The following is an 8,509-nucleotide window of genomic DNA, read 5'->3' as shown; positions in this document are numbered from 1 at the left end:
GCGAGCTAGGACTTCTTCGGGGCTTCCGGCTTCACCACAATCCTCGATCGCGGCCCGCGCGGAGCGGGGCGTCGGCTGGTTGAGCGAGAGCGGGGCCCGGAGCTGCGCTGCTGTCGCTGCTGTGAGGATTCGGCCGAAGGCGGGGGCTGAGGCTGAGAGCTCCGCGGAGTCTGTTTTTGACGACCCGCTGCAGAACCAGAGCGCTTCGGGAGGAAGTGCTTGAAGGCTTGAGACGCTTTCTGGGCTTCAGTAAATCTCTCCACGAACTCGGAGAGAGAAGAACCGAAAAGGCCAGCGGAAGACAGCGGGGCGTCGAGAAACGCGTTGCGCTCGGAATCAGCCATCTCCGTGAGCGTCAGCCATAGATGCCTCTCAGCAACAGTGGCGGAAGCCATACACTTTCCCATGGCTTGTGCAGCAGACTTGGTAGCGCGGAGTGTTAGATCTGAAGCGCTCCTCAAATCCGCGATGCAGATAGCCTCAGGTCCCATCTCGTCCAACTTACGGAGGAGATCACCCTGAAATATCTGCAGTGTAGCCATGGTGTGTAGCGCTGACGCGGCCTGCCCAGCGGCGGAGAAAATTCGCGCGAGCAGCGTCGACGTCATGCGGCAGGCTTTTGAAGGCAACACCGGTTTAGTCCGCCGTCCAGCAGAGGGCGGGCAAAGGTGGGTTGCTATCGCCTGTTCCACCGGCGGAAGTGAAAGGTAGCCTCGGTCTTTCGCATTATCCAGAGAGGAAAATGCTGGTGACACAGACGAGCGCGTTCGCGCAGAGAAGGGCGCGTTCCAGGCCTTCGCAACTTCTTCATGCAGCTCAGGAAGAAAAGGAGCGGGCTTTGAATCCGGAGAAGTGCGCTCACCAGGGAGGAAGCTACCATCCAGCCGGGTGCGAGAGGGGAGCTCCGGAGCAGACCACTCGAGGCCGAGGCTCGCCGCGGCCAGCGCGAGTACTCGCATGAGCTCTCTCTCAATGTTGGCTCTCGTAGTGGGCTTGCGGGCAGCAGGCGCGAGATCCTCGGAGCTCGCCCAGTCCTCGCTGCCTGAAGCTAGCAGAGAGCAGGAATCCTTTTCCCCCGACGCGGCCTCGGAACCGACTTCCTGTGATGAAGCGGCGGCAGACTGCGGGCGCTGAGCATCAGGAAGTGATTCGGGAGAAGCCGGTGAAGCAGGCGGGCAAACCGGCGAGCTTAGTCGGGCTGGAGCGGGTTCCGGGACCCGCTGCGAGCGGCGCTTCTTACGGCGCGGCAGCGCGGCGGGGAATGCAGGCTCTGAGAAGAATGCCAGGCGAGTCCGCAGAGTCACCATAGGCAAAAGCTCGCAGTGAGGGCAGCCGCCGTCAGCGAGCGCGAGCGCTGCATGGTCCTCACCCAAACAGGAGACGCAGATGACATGGCGGTCTCCCTCGGTGAGTGGGGCTCGGCACGAGCCGCATGAAGGCATCTTTAAAAAGACGCAGCTCTTTTAGGGGGTGAGTGTCGCAAGGCGAACACACACACACACACACAAGAACAGTAAAAAGGATAATGAAAGGATATGCGTCGGAAAGCGCAGCAGGTACGGCTGTAGAAGGCGGCGTAGGCCAGCGGCTTCAAGTGGCTCGTCCCGCTGAAGTGCTTGCCTCAGACGACGCTTGCTTCCTCGTGATCCAGCGATGCGTGTGCTTCGCTGAAGAGATGAAAATCAAGTGAATCAGCCTTTTCGAGCTCCTTTTATAGAGGTTAGCCACACCCGTCTCGGCGGGAAATGGCAAGGAGGGCGCGAAGCGCCCTCATTGGCCTGACGTCACCTCAGGCCTCGCTCGATAGGCTTATGCAGTTGCCGCAGAGCAGCCAATGAGCGAGCAAGCCGTCTCGCCATAGTTGACTACTGCTGCAACGCGCTTTACATGTATGAAAATTAAGGATAATTTTTTGCTTCAGTATTTCGTGAAAAGAGACTTTTCCCGTAGCGTTTTGATAAAAACGCAGTACGAGAGGACTCTCGTAAGAGAACACTATTTAACTGTTTTTACCACTTTTTGGTCAAATAACAGCAGCCTTGGTGAGAACAACCTTAAATAATCTTACTGACCCCAATCATTTGAATGGTAGTGTACTTTATACTTCATACATACTATACAGTGTGTACTTAAGGTGTTATTTTTAAAGAACTTAATGCAGTTTTATTAAAGTCATATATACCTTAAATATTCAATGGTTGAAAATACAAAGAACATTGAAGTTTCCTTCTGACTGCATCTGGTTAAAATTCAGTCAGGATGTTTTCAGAGCACAAAAGAACGCGCTAACAGATGGCAGAGTATAACTTGCATATCTTCAGATTTAAATAAGCTGATGAAAAAAATGATACGATTATGTTATGGTCCTCATTACCTTGAGTCATCATTTTAACTTCTCTATTTTGCAACAGGGCTCAAATGCTGTATGTAATCTTTCCAAAGCTGCATTCCCCAAAATGGCCACGTCCATCGCCAAGACCCGCATGGCTGATCAGCAGACCGCACAGATTTATTTGCCTTTCAAGGGTATTTGACTAAAATACATGTGGTTTTATTATAGCAACCACTGCAATCACATGCAGAGGGACGGTTTTACTGTATGATTCTGCATCAAACACACCAACACTGATAAATACACACATGATGCACAGTTCTGGACAAATCTGATCAAATCTGCAGAGCAGCAAGAGACCTCTTCAAAAACTGTGTAGCAGAAACATTAAAATATGAAAAATAAAACTGTTAAATATGTATTTGTGTTTATTTGTATTTAGGGATCTCTTTTAATTCGCTAACAGCCAAAACAAAATCTGACAAAGTTAATGAGAAATACTCTTTGCAACCTATTTTACCTCCACAATCTGATGTATTTTGAGTGAAACAGGATCAATTAGATTGTGAAAATGGGGTTTGCATGCCATAATGGAGTCAGATCAAAAAAGGGAAAAGGTATGTGTGATTTTAGCTGGAAAAAAAACAAAACAGATTTTAAGATATATTTTGTATAATATCTTTTAATTAACAAAAAAAAAAACTATTGAAGACAAATAGGCTATATATAAAAAATCTATATATATATAAAAATAGTTTTAGATTTTAAATAACATGTAAGTGAATATTTAAGTAGTAAATAGTATAAATTTTAATTTCATATTGGCTTTGCCTTTTGGTCAGATACAGTATAGGGGGATATTATATTTTAAATGTGAAGGAAGAAAAAACACTAAACTTGGTTAAGGTATTCGTCTTACAAAATTATTTGGCAAAAAAAACAGCTACAGATTTTATAGCATACATTGACTACAACATAATCAGTTATAAATATTGTGTTGGTTCTCTTGTTTTTGCATGTGTTCATAATTTCTTTGTATGAGGATATACTTTCGTATGAAGATTTTCTTTGTTTGCCAAAAATGATGTCCGCACAATTTGTCATGTTTCATTGCGTTATTATCACAAATAAAACTGTTGGCTCCGAGCACAACTATGCTTAAATATTTAATAATATTGAAATAAAGGGTGAAGGGTGAAGACATCACTTTTGGCCACTACTGTATCCCACTACCATATCATGTTTCTAGGCAGGATTATCCAGCATTGCTGCAGTGATAAACTCTCTCCTACAAACCCTGATGAAAGAGAGAAGGACAAACACGCGGATGAGAACATGATGGCGTCCCTTACAAAAAAGAAGTTTATTCAAGTGTGCTATTAGTATACTTCTTATCAACTAAAAATAAGAAAGTATACTTTTAGTCTACTTTTTATGTACTTCTCAGAAATACACTTTATGTACTTCTCAGAAATATTCAAATTCCACTTAAGTATACACTGTAAAAAAATGATTTTTTGGTGAAGTAAATACTACTGGAAAAAAACAATGTAATTTACATGAAAAAGTTAGTTCAGGCAAGAATTAAAAAAACGAAGTAAATTCCATATCAGTACTTAATTCAAGCGAGTAGAAATGAAAGCGTAAATATCAACTCAATAAAATTAAGTAAAAATTACTCAACTTTTCTGATGCTGGTGTTCCCATCATGCACTGGACCTTGAATAATTAATGAGGTTAATTTTTCACTGGTTTCCAGCTGTATTCACACTGTTTTATCATTGCTTTTGTTCTTAGGATTAGTAACTTGCCATTTTGTGACATTTCGAGTAAATTTTCTGCTCAAAATGACACATTCAAACACAAAAACGATCCATCAAATGTTACCGTCATTGTGTATTGTCTACCAAGTATTGAGGTCTTTGCATTCACATGATGCTTAACATCTGACATGCTGTAGTATAAATTACTTAGATAATCTAAGTAAAACACATACTATAAATGACTCTTATAATTCAATATTATTGTTTGAGTGAAATGTAATGCAAAGGAAATTTCAACTAAATCGATATTAATCAACCTTTAACTAGCCAAGTTAAAATTACTTATTTTCTGTGTTACTTTCACTTAACTAGGTTAAGTAAAGTTTACCTAATTCCATATTCCAAGTAAATTTAACTTAAAGATTTCTAATTAAAGCTACTGATGAATATGTTTAGGTTTTTACTTGGCAAATCTTTGTAAATTTACTAGCATTTTCTGAGTGAAAAAAGTTGCCTAGCTTTTTTCAAGTAAATCCTACTCCAAATTTTTTTCAGTGTGCTTGACTTATACTGACAGAAAAGTCTAAGTATATTTGGCCTCTACTTGTTGATCGAGATATAATTAAAGGTATAATTAAGTATACTAAGTATTCTTGGTTTGTACTTGTGTTTACTAGTTTGATTGAGTAACTTATTAAATACTTTAAAAAAAACAACAACATAATATTACACACTGTCTTATAAACTAACATGTTCAAGTTTATATAGTAACAAGCTTTCGGGTGGAATAGTTTATAGAGTAACTGAACCTGATCTTGTACACAGCGATAATAATTCCCTTACGAAAAAATACGTTTATTCAAGTGTTCTATTACTATACTTCTTTTCAACTAAAAAGAAAGCATACTATCAGTCTACATTTTATATACTTCTCAAAAATATACTTTATGTACTTCTCAGAAATATACTTAAGTGTACTTGACTTATACTGAGAGAAAAGCCCAAGTATATTTGGCCTCTACTTGTACTCAATCTTTTGATCGAGATATACTTAAAAGTTTAGTTATTCAAAATATACTTGGCTTGTAGTTGTGTTAACTCTTTTGATCGAGTAGCCTATTAAATATACTTTTTTTTACATAGTTTTTCATATACAGTCTTATGAAACTTACATTGTTTGAAAAATATTGATTCAAATATTGATATAAAACAGATATGTTTCTAATTCTGCGTATCTGAATTTTTGGGTAGGCTAGACCACTGGTAGTGTGTAGGAATTTACTTTTATTCTACTTTACTCTTTCCCACCATTGACTGAATTTTCCAGCTATCCATGTTTTCACTGGTATACGGTAGGGGGCGCTATGACACATCTTCTAGTACAGAATCTCCGGATCAAAATACAGGAGAAGAAGAAGCTGAAACAAGAGATAGAAGATTGCTCACTCAAATGTAAAATAATGTGATCATCAAACATTAAACAGCTTGTAAATCAAAACTGCTTAATGTTTCCAAATGAAAGGAAGTGTAACCCATGAAGAGAAAACGACTGTGAAGCTTTGTTGGTGTTGGACTCGATCTACTCCACCTGTGTTTTGATCATCGTTCTGAATCTGATCAAGGCGTAGTCTTTGACAAAAACGAGATTTTTCTCATCTTTTTTGTTTAAAATGTTGCCTTTATTTATGAAACTTACGAACATTCAAGTGTTGATAAAAAAGGATGCATGAAGCTAATACATTTTTTTCAAATTAAACTGCAAAAATTATATATAAATAGTAAACTATAAGTATAATGTTAAGTTCACTTAAAGAAAACTTGTAGTATAAAACTACTAAACTAGTAGTTTACTGAGAGTACACTAAAAGAAAACTTGTAGTATAAAACTACTAAACTAGTAGTTTACTGAGAGTATACTTCAAAGTTGCTACAAGTATTAAAATAGTAAACTACTAGTATACCCATAAGTTCACTTGCAGTGCACTTAAAGTTTACTACTGTTACACTTATAGTACACTTAAACATACACTTTTATATACTTCAAGTGGGCCAATTTAGTCCCAAGCGGTATTAAAATAGTACACTTACAAGTTTACTACTAGTACATATTGACATTAGTATACTTACTAAATAAAGTATACTTAAAAATATATTTGAACATTACTCAAGTATACTTCATAAAATGAACTTGAAGTATACTTCTTTTTCGTAAGGGGTATTTTCACTGAGCGGCTGACAGAGCAGATGCTGCGACACACAGTGATCTTTGTCACGGTCCAGACAGAACATCAGACACAGACCAGCACATCAACCAAGACATCATGTCAAACGCCTGTGTGTGCTTGTTGTGGGATAAGAACAGAGATATGAGTGTCTGGATATATTTAATGACATGATTTAAGTCCATGTTCAGTCACAACTGGTTTTCATAGACCCAGATTTTAAATTCACAATGTTGTCTGGATCTGTAGAGATACTGTAGATTATGATTAGATGAGTGAGGATTGAAAATAATCCAAGATATTTGAAATAAACAAAGACATTTGCTACTGTTTTCCACCCCTCTTTCTACCACAAGGACCATTTGGAGTTCCCAAAGGCACAGAGGGGCTGATAGCGATCAAGGCCTGTAGGCCAAGATGTGTGTGTACTTCGGGGGTCTATGAATTGTCACACATTTAGTACAATGGGAATTTGCATTCAGAGTTTACACCTTTTGAGAGCCGGATGCCATTTGCCTGGAAGACGCACCCTCCTCTGTGTGAAAGTTATCTCTAAACTCTTAGAAACTTTATTACCTTTTGTTTTACTTCTTTGGGAATGAGACCTTTGCAGTCGCACTGAGACATTTCAAATGATACCAAACATGTATAATTACTTATTGTACACATTTAACATTGCATAGGTTTTTAGTGAGTTTTAGGTGAGGAGGAGAAGAGGGGGATCGAGGGAGATGATAAGTAAAAGTGAGGTGTGAGCTGTGTCTCGGATGTTGGTGTCACATGCAAGAGAGAGTTCAAATGTTAATTCTCAGGAGAGCCTTTTGCTTTCTCGCGGGGGAGCCCAGACTTACTGGCACCCGCCTTACGTGACCTTCATGACCTTTGATAACAAAATGCACTGCTGTTCAAAGGTTTGTGGTTGTTAAGCTTTTTTTGAAAGAAGTCTCTTTTACTTACCAAGGCTGCATTTATTTGATCAGAAATACAGCAAAAACAGAAATATTGTGAAATATGAATACAATTTAAAATAGCTGTTTTCTATGTGGATATATTTTAAACTAATTTATTCCTGTGATCAAAGCTGAATTTTCAGCATCATTACTCCAGTCTTCAGTGTCACATGATCCTTCAGAAATCATTTTGATCAATGATGAAAACAGTTGTGCAGCGTCGTTTTTTTTTTTTTTGCAATACAGTTTTTCAGTATTCTTTGATGAATAAAACATTTTTAAGAACCGCATCTTGATCAATTTAATGCGTCCTTGCTGAATAAAAGTATTAATTTCTTTTTGAATGGAGGTGTATATGAGAATATTATATTACATGTATTTTGCATCGTTTTTTTTTCCTGCTGTTTGCAAAAAAGACCTGCTTCGCACCAGTTGAAACCACTGAATAAGGACAAATGTGTGAGGCGATGAAAACAACAACTGAAATTAGACATATGATTGAAATGAATTTAATGAAACATAGCAACATGGCATAAGCAACAAAACAAGTCACTTAATGATCTATGTGGACATACAGACAGCATCACATCTGTGGTTTAATTCACATTTCAGTGTCATTCGTTAATACAAAGCAATCAATCATATAGAAAATATGATTCTCACCATATTTCAAACTCAAAGTGCTTCTTACATGTACAAATTACCATCAAAACAACAAACAAAAGGCCTCTGCTACCTCATATTAAGGTATTTCTTTATCCATCCCTTTTAGCAACCATGTGCATTTCGCTGCCGCCAACGTGATCCCCATCCTTTTGTTTCACTGCTAAGACACCATGATGATGCATCACCAGACAGCCAATGGGACGAGCGTGTTGAGGTTCATGTCCTGAGCTAGCATGTCAGAACTGCCCCAGCAGTATTTTTTGGGCAAATTTGCCCAGTGATCAGAGAGTAGAGCGGAAAGAGGAGGAGCTAAAGGCGACTGGCGGAATAAAACGTGTCATGCAATGTGGCCTCGGCTTGTCACAGGACATCACATCTGCCGCGAGCATCCGAGCGAACGCTTAAAAACACACCCGCTCCCCCATCCACACAGCAATGGTGTGTTAACTGCTTGGTAACAATGGGAAAATCATGGCGTCAAAAGAAACATTTGGTGGTAGTTGGGTGGATTGGATGCAATTCACCATTGGGGTTTAACCAAAATCGGGAAGGGGTTCGATTATGCTTCTTTTTTTT

Source organism: Abramis brama, assembly GCF_963993115.1.
Source record: "Abramis brama genome assembly, chromosome: 17".
In the NCBI taxonomy this organism is placed as follows: Eukaryota; Metazoa; Chordata; class Actinopteri; order Cypriniformes; family Leuciscidae; genus Abramis; species Abramis brama.
Note: the sequence above shows the minus strand (reverse complement) of the source record.